Consider the following 20,858-nt stretch of genomic DNA (forward strand, 5'->3'; position numbering starts at 1 on the left):
ATGGGGGCTGGCCTTCCGCCGGTGTGCATGTGACCTGCCCTGAGAACAGAGGTCACAACACCGGAGGAGGCCTCCCAAGCCAAGCCCATCATCCTCATTTCACTGATGAACGAACTGAGGCTCAGGCTGAGGAAGTGTCTTTGTTCAAGTTTATGTGCGAGGCCGAGCCTGCCCCCAGGGCTGGGGTAGCTTAAGACTGGTCAAGCAAAGCAGACGAAAGGGAAGGGGGAGTGGAGGGCAAGGAGGAAGGGGAAGAGTGGGGATCTGCCACCCTCTCAGAGGTACCGCTGCCCTGGGATGCTGCGCTGGTGCCACTTCATTCATTCCTTTCAAATATTTCTTGAGCATTCACTACAAATGTACCTGCCCTGTGGCACGTGCCTTTCTGCCCAATCTCAGCCCTCGCTCCTGCCTGTGAGATTTTGCCTGTGGGCACCCACGTCCCACAGTCAGCGAGGCCAGGGCAGCGCTCAAATCTCTCCCCCAGGAGCAGCCTGGAAGCCCCCTCGCCCCTTGGGGAGTGCCAGCACCCTCTGGGCAACAGTGCCCACGCACAGGTCACCTCCCAGAGTCACTGCCACGTCGGAGGGCACAGACGTCCGACGACAGGAGCCTGGGAAGTCACCCACCAGAGATTCCCAGGCTGTTTTCAACAGCAGAACCCCATTTTCAGACAAATTTTACCTGGAAACTTGATAGTAAAACATGAGAATGAAGCAGCTTTGTGGGGAGGGGGAAGGGCCAGACCACCTGGCCTCCAACTGGGGGCCTCTCCCCCCACCACCCAGTTCTGGTGCCTAGTCCTTCCCTGAGGCACCCCCAGGGGTTCTGAGAAAGGGTCTGAAAACCAGAATTTTCTCTGGCCTCTTTGTGTTACAGAAGACCATGGGAAGCTATGAGTGTGGATCACATAGCTCACTGAGAGCTAGGACCCCAGCCCCCGCCGTCCAAACCTTCCAGACCCAGGGCACCCTATCTGTCACATGGGAAAGGGACACAGCAAAAAACAAACGAAAGAAAGTCTCATGGATTCAGGTCCTACCATGTGCCCAGCACTGGGTAAAATGCTCCACGAACATCAAATGCTTTATTTTCCACCATAACGCTATGGCCTACGTAGTATCATCTCTGTCATGAAGGTAAAGAAATGGACGTTCAGAAAAGTTAAGTGAGTGGGTGGGAACGTAAGTTGGTGCAGCCACTATGGAAAACAGTGTAGAAGTTCCTCAGAAAACTAAAAATAGAATTACCATATGATCCAGCCACCCCAGTCTTGAGCATGTATCCAGACGAAACCGTAATTCAAAAAGATACATGCACCCCCAGGTTCAAAGCAGCACTGTTCACAACAGCCAAGACATGGAGACAACCTAAATATCCTGACAGATGAATGGATCAAGAACATGTGGTACATATATGTAATGGAATACTACTCAGCCATAAAAAAGAACAAATAATGCCATTGGCAGCAACACGGATGCAGCTAGAGGTTATCATACTAAGTGAAGTAAATCAGAAAGAGAAAGACAAATACCATATAATATCACTTATATGTGGAATCTAAAATATGGCACAAATGAACCTATGTGCAAAACAGAAACAGACTCACAGACATAGAGAACAGACTTGTGGTTGCCAATGCGGAGGGGTGTGGGGGAGGGATGGGTTGGGAGTTTGGGATTAGCAGATGTAAACTATTACATATAGGATGGATAAACAACAAGGTCCTACTGTATAGCACAGGAAACTATTCAATGTCCTGTGATAAACCATAATGGAAAAGAATATAAAAAAAAAAAAAGAAGAAAAGAAAGAAAAGTGACTCACCCAAACTGTGAAGGGCAAAGCCCACATTCCAACCCACCTGTGTGCCCTTGAACCCTCGGGGAAGCCTGGCAGAAATCACCCCATCACGATGCCTGTGTACAACCACTCCCTTTGAGCCCCATGCCAAGCTTCACCTCACTCAGAGAACAGCCAGGACGCCTCCTCCCCAACTCAGGGCACACACAGAGCTTCTCACTAGTAACAATAACAATAGCAATAATGACAATACCACCAGCTCCCTACTATACAGCACTTACTAGGTAGGCACTTGGTACATTATTATTTTACTGAATCCTTACAACACTCTACTCCCACCCCAACTTCACGGATGAGGAAACTGAGGCGCAGAGAGGTTGATGACTTGCCCAAGGTCACACAGCTAGGAAGGAGCAAAGCCAGGACTTGAGCCCAGGCAGTCTGGCCCTGGAGCCTGCACACTCACTACTGAGCACCCTCCTTCCCTATAATGTCTGCCGGCTCCTCCCATAGCAGTGGCTGTAACAAGTGCCCCAGCTTGGGGCTTGCCCTCCTGCTCTGAGGAGGCCCTTCTCTTCAGGGGTCAGAGGCCGAGTGAATCCCTGAGGGATGGACGTGGGAAAGCCCACCCGATGAGCACCATCAGCCCGTGCTCTCCGGCGGGATGGTAACCCCCAGCCCACCTCCCCACCCCCACCGACAGGCGCTGGAAGGATGAGGTCGTGGGGGAGCCAACAACATTCAAGCACAAATAGGACGCCTACTGCATGCCCAGTTTTAAGCAGTGGCAGGTGCAGGAAGCAGAAGACTCTGTCCTTGCTGTCCTGCCAGAGGCTCTGGTCCCCAGCAATGCCCAAAGGGTCGCCCTGCCACCCCCACCCCCTTCAGTACTGTCTGCACCAGATGTTGGCAATGCTTAGAAACAGGATTAAAAATAGTCTCTATAATGAGTCAGTGCTAAGAATAACCTGGGCAAACAGCCCTCGGGGAGAGGACACTGCCAGGGAGGCACCACCACCTCCCACCTCCCAAGCCAGCCTGGCCCACCCCCCAGCCTTGCACCCGGAGCCCCCCGCAGCCCGCAGAGAGCCTGGGATATTTATACCCCAGCTGCTGAGTGGACAGAGATGTGGGCACGCCTGCACACACTCCCTGCCTGAAGGGGCCGGGAGTTCAGAGGAGCGGGCAGATTCTGGAGACCACCATGCTCGAGGCGGAGCCGTACTGAGACACCGAGACACTTGAGTTTCCTTCCCAATTGTGACACCAGCTCCCCACAGGACACTGGGAAACCATACCCCCGGCTCTCCTCCCCTCCCCTGTGAAACGGGTCCCTAGTGTCAGCCAGACCAGCCCACGTCCTAGGTGACCAGGGGAACTGAGACCAGAGAGGGCCAGCAATATACTAAAGGGCAGACATCAAATGTGGGGAGCAAATCGGAACTTGGGAGTCAGAACCAAGCCAGATCCCACGGCCAGGGGCTCCCGCATTTCTTCCATGCTCTTCCCTCATCGCCCCCACCCCGAAATGATCAGAATTGCTAGACTCATGGACATCTGGACATGAATTGAAGATCAACAGAGCACATTCACACAAGGTGTCAGAGCTGAACCCCTCAGTACCTGCAGGTGAGAGACAAGGTGACGAGTATCACTCTACAGTTGAAGAGACCGAGGCTCAGAAAACTGAATTAACTTGCTAGGAGCCCCTTAGCTGGGATGAAGCCTTATTGCCATCTACCAGCCCAGAAGCATCTCCCAGGAGCCCGTATGCCCCTCTTCCAGTGACACCCAGAAGGAACAGGACACCCTCTAACGCTGCTGGGAGGCAGAGGGAAGGGGCCAGAAAAAGGTGAGGAGCCTTCAGGAAGGGAGCAGACCACACACGTTGAAGGAGAGCAAGAAGTCGGTGTCCTGCTGAGCACGGGCCATGGAGTCAGGAGCCCTGGACTCTAGTCACAGCTCTGTTAGCGATAACTGCATGATCTGGGAAAATCATTTCCTAGGCTTCACTCTAGGTCTCAGTTTCTCCATCTGGAAAATGGAGCTTTGAACACCAGGCCTTTGAGAAGTATACCATGACCACACACTGGAGGTGCATAAAGAATATTAGCATATCAAAGGCTCTGACAAGTCCTGTAGCAAAGAAATCCATTTTTTTTTTTTTTCAAATCTCCCACTCCTGCTTGATCACCAAACCCTTCCACAGAACACTTCTCGAGAAACTCTGGAGTAGATGTGGGGTCAGCACTTCAAATGCCTCCACGGGCCAGCAGGAAACATGAAAGCTTGAAGCAGGCCCAGACAAAATACATCGGGACCTGCAGTTAGCTCCAAGCCCTGAAAAATTCCTGGTAGCTCTGGGGGCTGAAGAGTCTAGCATTTCTGTTCTGTGAAGGCCTCCCCCAGGACCCATCTGGGGTTTTGATCCCATCTGATCCTCAGCAATTCTGTTGAGAAGGGCAGGGAAGGGGTCAGTACCCTGTGTCACACAGCTGAGGAGACTGGGACCCAAGGAGACCAGAGAATGGGCCCCAGGCCACACAATGGTTCCCTGGTACAGACAGGAGAGATGGTGTCCTAAGTACCAAGCACGTGACCTCCATAATCTCATGGAATTCTCACAACAACCCTTTGAGGAGGGCACTGCGGTTATACCCATTTCACAGAGCAAGAAACGAACGCGCAAAGAGGTTCGGGCTTTTGTCCAAGGCTGCACAGCCGGCAAGTGCTACTGTCTGGCTTTCAACCCTGGCAGCCTGAATCCAGAACTCATGCCCTCGGCCCAGCCCTGCCACTCACTAGCCAGCGAGAGAGATTTGACCATTCTGAGCCTCAGTTTCCTCACCTAAAAACGGCATGATAAAAAGACCTGCACGTGAGGTTATTGTGAAGATTCAATTTGCACATATACTAAAGTGCCTGGCATACAGTAGGTACTCAATATTCGTGGCCTCTCATTAAATACCACATCCTCCTGTGGGAGCTCACGCCTGAGCCTCTGGGCTCTGGGTCTGGCAGCCTCAAAGCCACCCACAGCTTCCTGAAAATTGACCTCTGCCAAAAGTCCAAGGACACAGACCCTCCACCTGGCATCACAGGCCTCCAAGCTGGGGCTCCTCGGGTACCCCATGTAGGTGGGAGCTCTGGAGGTTGGGTTTCCCAGACCCAGGCCAAATCTGGGTCTCATCCCCTGGGGCCCCTAATGGGCCACCTCCCCCTCAGAGCCGGGGATATCCCCAGCTCACCATGGGTCACAGGCCTCTCCCTACCCTTGCCCCAGGTCATGGGGTGGGGAGGTGGGGGGGCTCTCCAGCGAGGCAGCTGATATCCTCATGACCTGCCCCAGCCCTCCCAGCCTTAGAGACAACAGTTACAACCCACCCAGAGCTCGCCACACTTCCTGTAGCCAGCTCATCCCTGTTAGGTCACAAGGTGGGCATCACCACCCAGACGGCTGGCTGCTCAGGGATTTGTACGCCCACTTTAGAGATGAAGAAACGGAGACCCCAACTTAGCCCGGGCAGAGATCTAAGTCATAGAAAGGCTTCTGGCTCCTGGACCAGGGCACAGGGCTGAGCCAGGTCCCAGGCCAGGCCCATCTGAGCCAGCCGGGGCAGCAAAAAGGAGGAGAAGACTCAGGAGACTCCCAGGGGCCAAGGGGAGGAGGGAGAGTATCTGAGCCCTGAGTCCCACCCATCACCGCAGATCCTGCAAGTCTTGGGGTGGGCAGAACATCAGTAAACCTGAGTCCTCCTCTACCCCACCCCACCCCACCCCAGCCAGGGAAAACGTGCACAGCCCTCACCCAGTGCCTTGAGACAACTCTCCCCCTCACCTCTGGCCAGGCCTGGCCCCGCAGCCCTCCACAGACAGGGAACCCCCACTGGGGGGCTCTCTATCTCCAGACCCCAAGTCAAACACTCACCCCAGACATCGCCTCCCCTCACTGTCCCCACCCCATGCATGTCATCACCCAGGAAGCCCTCCCTAACCACCCCCTGCCCTCTGTGTCTGCTGACCCCCACCGGGCCCGCTCACCCAGCCACCTTGCTAAGAATTGGGTCCCAACCCCCCAGTCTGGCTCCCACATGTGGAGCTGGGTCTTACCCTGAGTACGTGCTCCATAAACATCACTGCACGGGAGGGAGATCATCTCTCAGGCAGTGGCCCCAAATATTTTGACCATGACTCACAGAAAAGTATATTTTATTTGACCCAGGACACACACACACACACACACACACGGAGTGCGTGTACACATGCACATGAAACTCCAAAAAAGTTGTACAAAACACCACTTCCCAGTACTGTGCAATAATGCACTTGGATGTTTCCCATCATTCTTTTCCATTTAATTTATTACTTCCTTTTCATTTCATTTTCATTGAGACCCACTAAGCTGATTTCATGGCCAGATTAGGGTCCAATCAGTTGCCCCGATCCACAGTTCAAAGAATGGCCCTCCAAGGATATCTGCATAGCCCCACTCCCTGCCTGGCACACGACTCTCTGCGTAACAGGTGCCTAAGAGAGGCATCCATGTGGCGGACACTGACTCCGGCCAGGCCTGTGCTAAGCATTCTGTCGTGGGATCTCATTTCATCCTCACGATCATTTTAAGAGGAAGGGACTGGGAGGAGTTTTACATGTGAGGAAACTGAGGCCAGGGTCACAGAGTAAACGGCTTAGGCAGGGGTCAGAGCCAGGGCTGCCTGAATCTGGAGTCACGTTCATGACCATCCTGCCCCGTCCTGCCCCCCAGGTGAGTGGCCTTCAACTCCTCTCGAAAGTCCACCCACGGGCAGGGAGCTCTGCCCAAGGAAGTCCACTCCCTCCCACTACGAAAAAGCCGTTCCCTATATTAATGTCATTCTTTATATTTGTTGACTATGTTATTGGAAATGATACAAAGAGAAGACAGGGCTCCTGGCCGGAGCTGACTGGCCGTGAGGCGGGCCCCCACCCCTCTCACAGCACACCCTACTCCCTCCTCTCCATCCGCCCACCTCCAGCCGAACCCAGAGGAGGTCCAGCAGGGCTAAGGCAGACCATTCCGCTGTTCTCCTCACTGACATCACTGCCCTGGTAAGTCACGCGATGTCTCTGTGCCTCCGTGTCCCCATCTGTGAAATGGGGATGATGACAGCGCCCACCTCATAGGGTGAGTGTGAGGGTCCAAGGCGCTGGTACAGGTCAAGCATTTGGCCCAGCATCTGACGTGGAGTGAGGCCTGGAAACAGGAGCTCTTATTAGTATCCCCAGGCCCCACTCAAATCCTCGCCATCAGAAATAATCACCGTGAACCTGGTGTTTTGCTGTTTGCACACAAACATGCTCACGTACAGGTAGGACATGAACCTGTACCAGGTGCTGTTCTGAGCACTCCCCGTGAATTAAGTCTTTTAATCCTCAGAATGAACCCACACGGTGGGCACTGTAACTGTCATCTCCATTTTACAGAAGAGGAAACTGAGGCCCCAGGATCACAGAGCTGCAAAAGCGGCAGGGCCAGGACTTGAACCCAGCTGGCCCGGCAGCGTCTGCTCCCAGTCTTGACGTCAGTGCGTATTTCCTGCAGCCTGGCCGCCGGGCTAAGTGCATCACGCCCATTACCTTCTCACCAGAGGCTCAGACGAGCCCGGGAGAGGAGGAGAGGAAGCAGGGAGCGCGTAGTTACACTGCCCGGGGCTGCACGGCTCCGCAGAGGTGGGACTGGCAGTCTGCTTCTCCTGATGTCACATGCTTTCCACCATCCCATCCTCTCCCCAGCCCCTCCCTTCACCACCTGCTTCCCCAGCCCTGACTCCGCTCAAAAGATACCCACATGCCAGCGCAGCCTGCGGGACCTCATCCCCACTAACTCAGCTCCCCAAAGACATCCCTCCACCCCCCCACCCCCCGCCACACGCACGTGCACCCATGCCCGCGTAACTGGAGAGGGGAGCGCCCTGGAAGGAGGCTCCCAGGAACGCTCAGCTCTTCGGGGGTCCAGAGCCCAGGGCCGTGCCCCTGGCCCCTGTGCCGGCTCCAGTTTCCTCATTTTCCCCAGGGCTGTTTCTCACCCAGCCCCCCGCACCTTGGCCTGAGAGGAAGTTGCACAATCCCCTGGGAGCTGCAAGTGTGGCTGAGGATTACTCACAGTGCAGAGGGAACCACACGCCCGGAAGGCCTCTCACACCACAACACTACCCAACGCAGATGGGCTCCCAGCTCCCATCTCGTGGACCCGGGGCTCCAGGCCACCTACAGGGTCCCTCCCTACTCCAGACTGAGCCAATGACAGCCCCACTGCCCACAGAGCCACACAGGGCCCCAGGCCAAGCTGCCCCTGCACCGAGACGGAGAGGCACAGAGGGGCAAGAATTTGCAGGACTCCTACTAGGTCCCGGGCGGGCCAGACCCTAACCCACACATCCTCCCTGTCCCTCCTGGAGGTGTGTGCCCCCTTAGCCAGAAGCCCCACGGTTCACCACTTTCCTGACTGACCCCACACCTGTGACCTCAGCCTTTGGCCTTCCCAGGGCCTCCAGACACCCAATTCACACTCTCACTCTGGCCCGCCTTGAAATGGGCCCTGAGACCCAGCACAGCCCTGTGAAGCTCTGGGGAGATCTGAGCCACCATACGGTTCTCGCCTGTGGGAAAATGCTCTTGCTACACTTGAGATTTCAGAGGTTCCTCAGCCCCCGAAGCACTTCTCTAACAGCCTGAGACACTTGACATTTCGCTAGTGTTTCTTTCTGGTGGCTAAGGGACTCCCATCTCTGGTAGTTAGATACTGCTTGTCAAGCAAGGCAGGCAGTCACTGAGCTGTCGTTAGTCATCTACACCTCAGGGCGGATGAGTTTACTAGGCCCTTTCACGAGAGTGTGTCTCAGGAAGGGATAGTGTAGTGGCGGGGAGACTGGGCACGCCAAGGCTCCTGAAGACGCATGGGGTGAGGTGAGCCTCAGAATGGGGAGGTCAAAGAGGCCCAGAGAGCTCGGACCCAGACTCTGACCCAATCCTGGGCCCTCCCTGAGATAGCAAACTCCAGAAGGACACAAAGCTTGGCCTGGGTGTACAAAGCCCCTAAGGATGACCTCTGGCTCCCACGCTTCACCACCGGACTTGAAATGGGGCCTCAGATAAGGAGTATGATAAGCACCTCTTATCACCCCAGACAACCTTGGACTCCCACCCAGCTGAGGACAAAGTCAGAAATGGTTCTTCCTGGGCCCCAGGGCTCCCCAGAGAGCCCCTCATTTCTGCAGCCCTCATCAAAAGGCAGGGGCCCTCAGGGCAGTTCCCCCACAGCCCTCTGAGACCTGGAGTAGCAGGAGGCTCACGGCCATCACCTGATGCCTCCAGCTCACTGGATGGCCAGGGAGCACAGTCGAGGGGAAGGGCCGGCGCTGAAAACCCCCCACCCCCTGGACACAATGGCCATGGGCCCCTTTGCCGGGATGCTTCCCAAGATGCCTACACAGCCACCCTCTCCCCAGTCCTGACAACAACCTATGAAGGGGAGGGGGCAGCAACACTTGCCACCGTCCTTTTTAGATGAGGACACTGAGGCTCAAAGCATTTAGTCACTTCCCTAGGGCCACACAGCGAGGTCATGGCAAATCTCAGGTTCCTGGATCCTTCCCTAGAACAGAGTTTCTCAACCTCAACACGACTGACGCTTGGGGCCTGATAACTCTTTGTTGCCGGGCTGTTCTGAGCATTTTAGACCCTTTAGCAGCATCTCTGGCCTCTACCCACTAGATGCCAGTAGCATTCCCTGAGTTGTGACAACCAAAAATGTCATCAGACATTGCCAAATGTCCCCTGGGAGACAAAGAGAACTACTGCCCTAAAAGGACCTGAAAGCCGGGCACCTGCCAATTCTAAATTGAAGGGTATCTGCTGGAGCCCTAGATGTGCCAGGCAGGAGGGCCTGAAGGTGCTGGTAAGTACCCTGTCGGCTCAGTACCCTCTGGGCAGAGCTGCCTCATTGGCAGCCAGTGCCACTTGGGAATCTCGTCCCAAGACCACCTACCCCCCGCCAACCTATAAACCAGCCCCCTCCCTGGCATTCAATATTTCAGTGGTCTTTCAATTATCTGATCACTCACCCCTGTGAGTAAAAAATTTTGAGCACCCCCAATATTAGTTCCTTTTCTCAGGAATTGCTTATAAATACCAGTGTATTAATATATCATGCATGTGAGCAAACATACACAAAAATAGATCTATAAAAAAGGTGAGAAGGGAAATATAAATTACACCCATGATGAGATACTGTTACACGCTCACCAGTGGGACAGAACTGAAACAGTCTACCAATACCAAGTGTTAGTGAGGATACAGAGCGATAGGAACTCTTAGGTGTCACCAGTGAGGAGTAAATTGGTGAAACCACTTAACGCAGTATTTACTAAAGTTGAAATATGCATTGCATACCCTGTGCTCTAGCAATTCCGTTCCGGGTTATATGGACTCTGGAGAAGTGTAGAAAAGGAAAGCAATCCAAAAGTCTATGAGTGGCGGGATGGATACAGATATGGTAACAAGTTCGTACAGGGGATACTATACAGCAGTGAAAATGAACACACCACAGCTACACACAAAAATGGTGGACGGATCTCACAACGTCACAAAAGAACATGTTCAGTGTCATTCCAGCTCTAGAAACTCAAAACCATGCAAAACTAAACTCTCTTGCCAAAGGATGCAGGTACAGTGGTTACATGATAAAGGAAAGCAAGGAACTGATTATCTCGAAAGTCACAAGAGTGGTTTGCTCTGGGGGAGGGGCTTATGACCAAGGTGGGGCACACAAGCTGATTTCAGAATGCAGATTACATTCTGTTTCTTCATCTGGGTGGTGGTAACCTGGGTGTTCACTTTTTTTTGTTTGTTTGTTTGCGGTACGCGGGCCTCTCACTGTTGTGGCCTCTCCCGTTGCGGAGCACAGGCTCCGGACTCTCAGGCTCAGCGGCCATGGTTCACAGGCCCAGCCGCTCCGCGGCATGTGGGATCTTCCCGGACAGGGGCACGAACCCGTGTCCCCTGCATCGGCAGGCGGACTCTCAACCACTGCGCCACCAGGGAAGCCCGGGTGTTCACTTTTATAATTATTTATTACATTATCCATTTAGGTTTATGCTCCTTTTGGCAATTATGCTATATTTCACCATAAAAGGAGGGACAAAACGATGAGATAGAAGTACATAGAAATAGAAGTTCTAATATTTTCTTCTCACCCCTGGCTTTGAAAACCATTATGATTAGGCCAAACCTACTGGATGAAAAGCTATAGTTAGTCACAGGTCTGGAGGAGCCAGTGACACCCAGGGCTGTCTGTAGAGGGGCTCCTCCAGCTGGCCCAGACTATGGGCTGCCCCTCAGCCCACAGGACCAGGCCCTTTCATCTCCCACCCACCCCGGGGCATCCCAGCCACCACATGCCCCTGGTGGCCACGGGCAGGGGGTTGCATGATGCTGGGCTCCCTCGCACCCACCTCACCCTGCCCTGGGCCATTCCTCTGGGTCCCCGACAGCAGAGCTCAGAGGTCCACACTGGGAAGGCCCTAGGGGAGCAGGGCGGGCCTCACACACCCTCTAAATACACCAAAAGAAGGAGGGAGGCAGAAAAATGAAATGAAGAAGATGAAGCAGGACAGGGAGACACACCCGCATCTAGGCCTGATGTTCCAGATGCCGTGGAACTAGATGAAGGGTCAGAGGGATAGGGGTGTGGGGGCAAAGGAAAGAGGGGGGAAGAGAGGGATGCTGGAGGTGGGGTGGGGGAGCAGAGGCACTACTCCGGTTCCAAGCCCAAGTCTTGGGGCTCAGCAACAGGTGTGCCCAAAGAGGCCTGAGCTGTTGTACCCAATTTAGCACCGTGTGCCCCAGGGCCCAGGGCTTCAAATGACAGGCGGGTAGCTCAGGAGCCAGCAGCCTCCCTGTGGCCTCACCTCTCACTCAGCAGCCTCTAGGCCTCTGGGAAGAAAGGACCCTGTCCAGGAAGGAAGGCTCCTGGGCCTGCCTGCAGAGGTGACCCTCGGGTGGGAGGACCAGGGATCAAGAGAGCCACCCTTTCTGGAGCTCAAGGGGTGAGAAGGGCTGAGCCAAGGTCTCAGTGCTGGCATGAGCCCTTCTGTAAAAACTTTCTCTGGACCAAGGAAGAATGCCCTTCGGGGGGGAGGGATAAATTGGGAGATTGGGATTGACATATACACACTACTATATATAAAATAGATAACTAATAAGAACCTACAGTACAGCACAGGGAACTCTACTCAATACTCTGTAATGACCTAGATGGGAATAGAATCTAAAAAAAGAGTGGATATGTGGATATGTATAAACTGATTCACTTTGCTGTACACCTGAAACTAACACAACATTGTAAAGCAACTAGACTCCAATAAAAATTAATTAAAAAAAAAAAGGAAGAATGCTCTTCAGACCAAAGGGCCAGGCGTCAACACATTTGTGGTCATTTAGTCCACGGCTCTGTACTGTCTCACATCATTGCCTTTCACTGTCGTCTGCAGTTACTGAAATTCCCCACCAGGCTATCAGTTTTGGGAGAGGAGCCGTGTCTTTATTCCCACCCACCCTGCTTGGCCGGCACAGTGCCAGGCCCCCACTCAGTCCGTGCCTGCTGACCCCAATGGATGCTGGAGCGGGTCCCCCGCACTCCCTGGATCCCGGTCCCCTCCTCTCGACAACACAGGGGCTGCACCAGCCGGCCTCTGAGGCCCACAGCCCTGCAGCGCCAATCAGCCCATGGCAAAGCCAGATGGTGCCTCGCTGGCAGGGGCAGCTGAGAGCACACCTGGCCAGGGCAGGGAGGGGACAGAGGCGGCAGGGGGTGGACAGGATAGTGTGTCACCTCCTGGCCACACTGCACCCCTCAGGGATGTAAGAGCTGGGGCAGGTGCTGTCCCCAAACCAATTGTAAACAAGGCAGAGGACAGGCTGTGATTTCCCTAGGCAAACAGGAGAAAACAAACCGGAGCCCCACCCCACAGACCCACTGGTAGAACTCGGGTGGGGGGGTAGGGGGCAGGGCTGCTGCTGCAAACTCTCCGCGGGGACGGACAGGCTGTGAGCCCCATGCTAGAGCCAGGCTGGGCCTGGATCACTGTGGGCAGAGGCGGGGAGCTCCTCCTTGTACAAGTCCCTGGGAACCAGTCCCTGGGTCTTAAATGGCGATGTTCCTGCAGGGCAGAGACCACGGGTAAAGCATTTGTGTGTCCTCGTTTCTGAGCACACGACCGGGGCCCGATTCACGCTCACTCACTCACTTCATAAAGCTGTACTGAGCGCGCATTACACACCAGCCTCTCTCCAGGCACTGGCGATACTGCATCCTACAAGACAGACCCCACCCCTGTGCTCAGAGTGTGACCTTGGAGCAGTCCATTCATCTGTAGATTGATGGGCTCCGACTCCAGCTCCTCTCACCACCCCCCTGCTGGGCTGGAGGACCTACCATCACCTCTTCTCACCTCCCAGAAGGCTTCCCTGAAACTTCCCCAGCTTCCAAGGAAGACTCCACCCACACAGGCCTCCCAGTGAAACCCCACTGTCATCCGGCTATCTGCTGCCCTCAAGGCCCAGGACCCCCTAGAAGATGATGGACACATCCCTACTCCGAACAATGACCCCCACCCACCATTCCAAGTCTCCAGGCCGGGTGAAGAAAGGAAAAGGAAATGGCTATTTCTTTCTTTGTTTTTTTTTTGCGGTACGCGGGCCTCTCACTGTTGTGGCCTCTCAGGTCACGGAGCACAGGCTCCGGACGCGCAGGCTCAGTGGCCATGGCTCACGGGCCCAGCCGCTCCGCGGCATGTGGGATCTTCCCGGACCGGGGCACGAACCTGTGTCCTCTGCATCGGCAGGTGGACTCTCAAGCACTGCGCCACCAGGGAAGCCCGGAAATGTCTATTTCTTGCATGTGTATTATCATTTTTATTATTAACCAAAAAATGCAATTCAAACAGTGATCAAACACCCTCCACAGGGCGGGAAAGTAAAATAACATGATGGGTCTTTCTACAGCCTTATTTTGGGCTGCTTTGGACACCTCCACCCCGGTGCCAGCAATGCCACCCTGGCTCCAAGCACTTTTACGGGAGCTTCAGACCCCACCGCCCCCATGTCCCGATGACTCTTGGGGCTGGTGCTGTCCACCTCACCCTGCCTTAAGCAGTAACTATTTCCTGAGCACCTGTCCTGAATGGTGGGGCTAAGACTGGACACTGGTCAATTTAATGGGAGGTGAGGGCAGAAAGTCAGGATGGGGGAGGGAGGGCTGACCATACCAGAGACTAGGGGTCACCAAATGGTCTCAGAGTGGTTCCTACCCCTGGGGACCTGGATTCGAAAAGGAGACAGGTCTAAGAGACCCAAAGCGATCAGAGACCCAGGAAACAGATAGCTCTGGCCTGGGTAGCTGCAAAACAGTAGGTTATCAAAGTGGGGTCCCAGTACCAGAAGCATTAGCATTGCCAGCAAACGTGTCAGAATTGCAAATTCTAGACCTATTGGAATTTGCAGACCTTCTCAATTAGAAACCCTGAGAGTGGGGCCCGGTAATCTGTTTTAACAACCCTGCAGTTGATCCTGATGCCCACTTAAATTTGAGAACCACTGTCCTAGAGACAGGGCTTTAGAATCATCAGACAAAATGTTATTTTTTCTTTTTTTTTAATATTGATGCCTAAGCCCCTCCCTGAAGACTCAGATACAACAGTTTTTTTTTAAAAGAGCTCCCCAGGGCATCACAACATCCAGCTGGAGCTGCAGACGGAGCAGCCCCCTGGCCTCCTGGAACGGTGTGCCTTTATGGACAGAGGCTTTGCCTATAGGGAGGGGAGTAGGGGAGGGGTTGCCAGGAGAAGGGACCAGCATGAACAAGGGCTGGGACGAGGGAATATGGACCATGGGTTTTTCGATGGTCTGTTGGAATTCCTGGATTAATCCCATGGCATCACATTTGATTCTGGGACCCCACTGTATGGATAGAAGACAAGAAGGTGGCCTGGACCCAAGGAAGCTGGACAAGGGTAGGGATGACCAGACCTAATTTCTCTTCCTCCTCATGCCCACACTTAAGAGACAGGAAAGAAAACTGGTGATGACTCTGCCTCTTGCTTCTGCCCCTCTCGGCTGCCCTCTGCTCTCACCCACTGCCCCCACTGCCCCATAGCCAGCAAAGCACTTCCTGTGGGCACGGTAAGTTCCACATCCTGCCTTATGGCTGAGATTTTATCTCTACTTTTAGTGGCATTGCAGACAAGGAGATCTGTATCTCTGGTCAGAGTGCAGGAGGGCCAGGCAGCAGGAGGGCAGGGGAAGGGCCTCTGGTCAGGAGTGAGTAGTAAGTGACCAGGCCAGATGCTATCCTAGGAGTCCCAAGGGGCAGGGCAGGGCAGGGCAGGGGAGGTAGAGATGCTGCAGGCATGGCCAAATCTGCTACCTTGTTAATTGTGGAGACCGAGCAGGGTGTGGTACAACAGGGAGTGGTGGGGACTGTGGCCATGGAGTCTGCAAAGCCCCATATAAGGCATTTTGCTCGAGGCTGCTAGACCCAAGGGAGAGGTCTGTTTGCAACCCATAGGTCTTTATTTCTCCCCTAGAGCTCTCTATGCCTCTGTTTCCTCACCTGGAAATGAGAAATAAAGACATTATAGAAGTTAATTATGATAATTAACATTTTTTGAGCATGGCACTGTTCTAGGTCCTGTACATGCAGCAAGCACCAACACACTTAGCCCTCCCTACAGCACTATTAGGTAGGTGCTACTATACTCCTCGATTTCTAGGTGTGGAAACAGAGACACAGGGTCACACAGCTGGTAAGTGGCAGAGCTGGGATTGCAAGCCAGGCAGCCTGGCCCTGGAGCTCATGCTCTAGGGTACACTTAGCCCAGCCCTCAATACATGGTAGCTACGGCTCTGTCCCAAGAAAAACTGGCTGGTCGCTCTACGGGGCCAGGCTTTAGCGAAAGCTCTATTGAGTGGACTTGGGCAGCCCCTCCCCCCTCCCCTGCACCCCATGCCCAGCCCTTTCTGAAGCCTCTCCTGCCTTGGTGCCTTTGCGGAAGATTGATAGAACGCTCGCACTGGAGGGGACTCCACAGATGATCTAGGTTCACAGATACGGAAACCGAGGCTGAGAGAGGCAGGGACCGGCCACGGATACACAGAGGGAGAAAATTTGGGCCACCTTTGCAGTCCACCACACTAATAAAGAGAAATAGGCAGGATGGAGGAGAGGGTTGAATAAGGGTGGGAATGGGTGCTAAAATGTGAGGCAGGTCCCAGGTCATGTCAAGGTATATTTTATACAATATCGCTATAGTTATTTTGTGATACCACACGGCCTGTCAGCGCGGGGTCTCCTGGGTTCTTCTCACGACTCCCTACTGTCCCCTTCTCACCCAATAGCCCCCCAGCCTTTTCTCCACATCTGATTAAACAAGTGCCTACTAAGGGCTTCACTGTAAGGGAACGTTTGAGGTATCCAAGGAGACCCAGGAAGCCTTGTCTGAACCCATCTCTTCCCCGGGCCGGGCAGGAGAGTTCTTGCCAGGGGTCCTTCGTTACCTGTGTCAGCAGCTCAGAAGAGCATCCAGGAGACAGGTATGTCCTGGGGCAGGGGCTTCAACAAGTCCCACCCCTGCTCAGAGCAGGAGACCCCGGAGGGGGAAAAGAAGGTTCCTGCACCACGACACACCCTGCCTTTTAAGACAGAACTCCTGGGAAACCCTGAAGTGGTCTTCTGCAGGGATTGAGAACATGGATTTCGGACTCAGTTGGGCCTGGGTTAGAATCCCTACCACTTCCAGGCTATGTGACTTCAGGCAACCTGCTTAACTTCTCTGAATCAGTATAATGAAAATAATAAGTCCTACCTCATTCTGAAAAGTAAATCTACAATAGATGTTGACAACTATTATTGTAACTAAATTTTATTACAATATTGTTCTATTATAGCATAAAGAGAATAGATGCATATTCTATTAATGTTAAGTTATCGTTACACTCTCATAGACATGCATATACACAATTCATCTATATACATGTATGTAGATACCTATAACCTCATAACCACACACACAAACTCCCATCAACCACATACACCCCACACTGACATACAGAGCAGCACCCTGGACTCACCCTGTACCAGGCACCTGACTCCTTACAGCAGCCTGTGAAGTTTGTACACTTTTATCTCCCTCTTTTCACATGAGGTTACATATATTATATGCAAAAACACCCACTGTATCCTGGGATGTGGACACTTCTGGCAGCTCTGGGAACTCTGAACTCCCTCCCTCTGTATCAGAGGAGGCCAACCCAATTTCCACTGTCATCTCCAGGGCAGCCCCAAGCTGGGCCCCAAGTGCTGACTGCCCTCCATCCCTAGGACAAAGGCCCAACCTGGCTTTCATGCCAGCTGCGGTTGGGGAAACCCCTGTTGCCTGCAGAAACCAAGCTGACTTTGAAAAGGAAGAGACAGAAGCCAGGGGGTGGCTAGGCCACTCCCTGTGGGGGCAGGTGCTAAGTAACTCTATAAACTCTGGCTAATGATGCAATTACAGCCATAAACAGAGCCCCAGGAGGGATCCAGGCCAGAAGCCAGACCCTCAAAGGGCAGCCAGGCCTGAGAGGTGGGAAGCCCCTCCCACCTGCTTTCCAGCCGAGAGGCTGAAAGGGAGGCCTCACCGGCCGTGGAGGTGAGCACTGGGTACTCCCATCATCCCAGAACCCTGGATGGGCTCCTGCCTGCCCTGGCCCACCCTCCTACCCACCACTGACTGTAAGTTACCAGGCCATCAGCCCACAGAAGCCCAGGGGCTCTCCCTGGATTGAGTGCTCACCTGAGATGTCCTCAATCCCTGCACCCCTTCCATGGGACACAGAACCAGGAGACCTGGGTTCCCATTTGGCTGCACCTCACAGAGCTAGGCTGAGGACAAAATAGCACTGCAGCTGTAACAGGCCTTGTAAAGTGTAAGCAACACTGGCCGCTCTCCCGCACAAGCAGAGCATAGAGTCACCCTAAACAGCCCTTCATTAACACTCTCTGGTTCCCGACTCACATCTAGAAGCCAGGAGGCAGGCAGAATGAAGGGGTCCAAGTAAATTCCACGGCTGGGGAAACTGAGGCGTGGTACAAGCACACCTCAGACTACCAGGCAGGGCTCCCAAGGCAGCCAGCCCTTCCCCTCTCCAGCCTCTTCTGGCCTGGCTGTCTCTCTCCCAGACTGCGATCTCCCTGAAGGCAGGGCCTGGGGGCCATCTCTCAGGCTGGGAAGAGTGAAGGCCTCAGAGGGCACAAACCAAGGAACCAAGAACTGCGATCTGATCTGAGGGCACCCACATCTGGCAGCCTTGGAGGACGCCAGAGACCGGCCCTCTACCTTCCCAGCCACCGCCAGTTGCCCAAGAGTGCCAGGTCTTGGGCCGGTGGAATCTCAGCTCGCAGGGTCCTGAGCCCACATCCCAGAGGTGTCACTGGGGATCTGAACCGGCCTGTCCCCTTCCCTGCTCACCCAAGCACCCCTCTCTCCGGGTGGGGGGTGGGGTCTGGGCGGCAATTAACTGACACTTCCCCAGAGAACACTAAGCCAAACAGCTGAAGTTTAGTCCAGAAACTGTTCGCGCAGAACCATCCCCAGAACAGACGGGCGGCAGGAGTGGACGGGGCATCTGAGAAGGCCCCCGCGGTGAGGGGCTGGCCTGGAATGAGGAGGGGGTGGGGGAGCCCTGGGCAATGCGGGCGCTCGCGCAGACGAGCCCCGCCCCAGGCGCCCTCTCCCCCTCCCTCCCTTCCTCCCTCCCCCTGGGCGCTGGGCTGGGGCGCGCCGGGCGGCTTCAGCGCGAACCTGCTCGCGCAACCCTGAGCAGCTCGGGGCAGCCGTGCGTGAAGCCAGAACCCCCGGCGGGAGGGGGCCGAGGGGCGGGGGAGCCGAGCTAGCATCAGCCCGCTCCCTTCGAGAAGGCGAGCGCACTCGCGGCGGCCGAATAGCTGATCGGGGTACCGGGAGGAGGGGAGAAGAAGGAGCGCTGACTCGGGGGCGGGACAGCCTGAGGTTGGGCGGTGCGGACTCAGGGAATCGGGGGGAAGGGGGCGTGTTTTCCGGGATTCGGGACCGAGAAGAAGGGGGATACTCAGGGGGCGGGCAGACGGCTGGGAGCTCCAGGGAAGGTAGAAAGAGGGGCGTGCAGTGGGTGAGCTCTGGGGTTGGGGTTCACTAAGGTCGTGGAATAATGCAAGGGGGAGAAAAAGACTGCGCTCAGGGATACCGGGGGACTCTGGCAGAGGCGGCTTCTTCAAGAGACCGAGGGGGAGGAAGGGACGGGAAGGGAGGGAGGGATGGTACTTCCACCCGCCCCCCCCTCAGCTTCCAGCAGCCCGGCCCCCGGGGCGTGGCGCCGCTCCGGCCCTCCCATTCCCCCGGACCATCCAGGCAGGGCCTGGCCCGGCCGCACTCGGCCCCCGCACACCTCCCCTACCTCCGGCGCCCTCCCCCGTGCCACCCGCCCCAGCCGCGTCCGGTGGAGAAGAAGTGGGCGCCGGGCCCACACGCCCTCAAACTTCTTGCAAGTTCACTCCCACGTCTCCCGCCCCTTCGACTCCCAGCTCCCGGGCCGGGAAGGCCCGTGCCCGCCACGGCCCCTCCCGCCTGGTTACATAAGGTCGCAGAGAAGCCGCCCCCCGGCCCTGGCCTGAAGGGAGGGGCTGAAGGGGCTCCCAGGCTCCGCAGGCCATGCGCCGGGCGTCCCGGGCTAGACGGACAGCGGGGCGGGTGGCAGCGCGGCGCACACGGTCTCGCTCCCCTTTCCAGTCGACACCCCCACCCACCCACCTGTCTCCCGGACCTACTGGATCGGAGCAGGGGAGCCTGGGTCGGGGGTTCCGGGCCCTCCGCGCACCCCTTGCCCCCCAGCGCTGCTCACCTAACTATGAAGGTCAATCCGTCCGCCGCCCGCGCCCCGCGGCTCCGGCAACTTGTCCCAAGTTCAGGTGTCCGGCCCGAGAGCTGTGCCGGCCACCCCCTCCCGGGCTCCTCAGGCTCCGCGCCACCAGGGAGGCCCGCCCCCGTCCGCCCTTCCTTCTGCCGTCGGCGCCGCCGCCGCTCCCTACGTCCAGCCGGCGGCCGCCGCCTCCGCTGTCACCGAGCCCCGCGCCCGGCGCCGGGGCTCCTGCTGTCACTCCGCACCCACTTCCCGCCGCGCCCGGCAGAGGGCAGCACCCTACCCCGCGGCCCCGCCCCGCCCGACTCCGCCCCACGTCGGCCTGCCGTGGAGCCCGCTGGGAAGCGTAGTCCTCCCTGCAGCTCGGCTAGGCACGCCGGGATTTGTAGTCCCGCTCTGTGAGTTCAGGCCTGTACAGGGACTTGGCGTTTAATTTGGAAACTTCGTTCTACTTCGTTTCTACCCCTTTTGCAAGTTTTCTCTTTTCAATAAGTGATGTCCGAACCACGCAGATCACCACAATACACCCTGTGGCCTATCTGACCCCAAGGAGAGGCTTGCAGCGGGCTGGCTTTCCTGGAGTCTAGGAAAGATGTAGGGTCCCAGATGGTGTGCTGTTGCCATAGAAACCCCTCTGCGTCAAACCTCAGTTTCCCTCCTGGTTTGGAGTTGGGTACCAGACCTGGATCTTGAGCATAAGGGACAAGGTTGGTCAGCATGGTAAAGGAAATATGACTATAAAATAGAGCCCACCTCCCCTCTAATTGTGAGTTCCCCATTTATATATACCCCTGCCCCACCTAGACCTCATCAGCCTGAGCTTGCAGGTACCCCCCGCTGCCATGTTGCTGGACAGAAATTTCCTGACCTCTTTCGTGTCACCTTCCCCTGCTGGAAGTTACAGGGTGCTGAGCTATCATTCTTTGCCTTTTCCTCCTCCTCCTCCTCCTCCTCCCCCCACTCCCCATACCATGTCCCTCCCCCACCCCCACCAGGTTTCCGGGTCTTTTGCTGGGAGGGTCCTATGGAGGACAGGAATGAAGTCCAGAAGGACAAGACCTCTTGCTCAGTTGGTTAGAACAAAT

General features: G+C 55.5%; 1 protein-coding gene across 1 annotated transcript in view; it reads right to left on the reverse strand.

Moving 5' to 3' along the window:
• TFEB (transcription factor EB) overlaps positions 1 to 19,962 on the reverse strand; it is a 47,790-nt gene extending 27,828 nt beyond the window's left edge. The window contains 1 exon segment of the mRNA XM_032648575.1: positions 19,756 to 19,962. The gene's annotated coding sequence lies outside the window, so the exon portion shown is untranslated.
• Between the last annotated feature and the right edge of the window lie 896 nt (positions 19,963 to 20,858).

Source organism: Phocoena sinus, chromosome 11, assembly GCF_008692025.1.
Source record: "Phocoena sinus isolate mPhoSin1 chromosome 11, mPhoSin1.pri, whole genome shotgun sequence".
Classification (NCBI taxonomy): Eukaryota; Metazoa; Chordata; class Mammalia; order Artiodactyla; family Phocoenidae; genus Phocoena; species Phocoena sinus.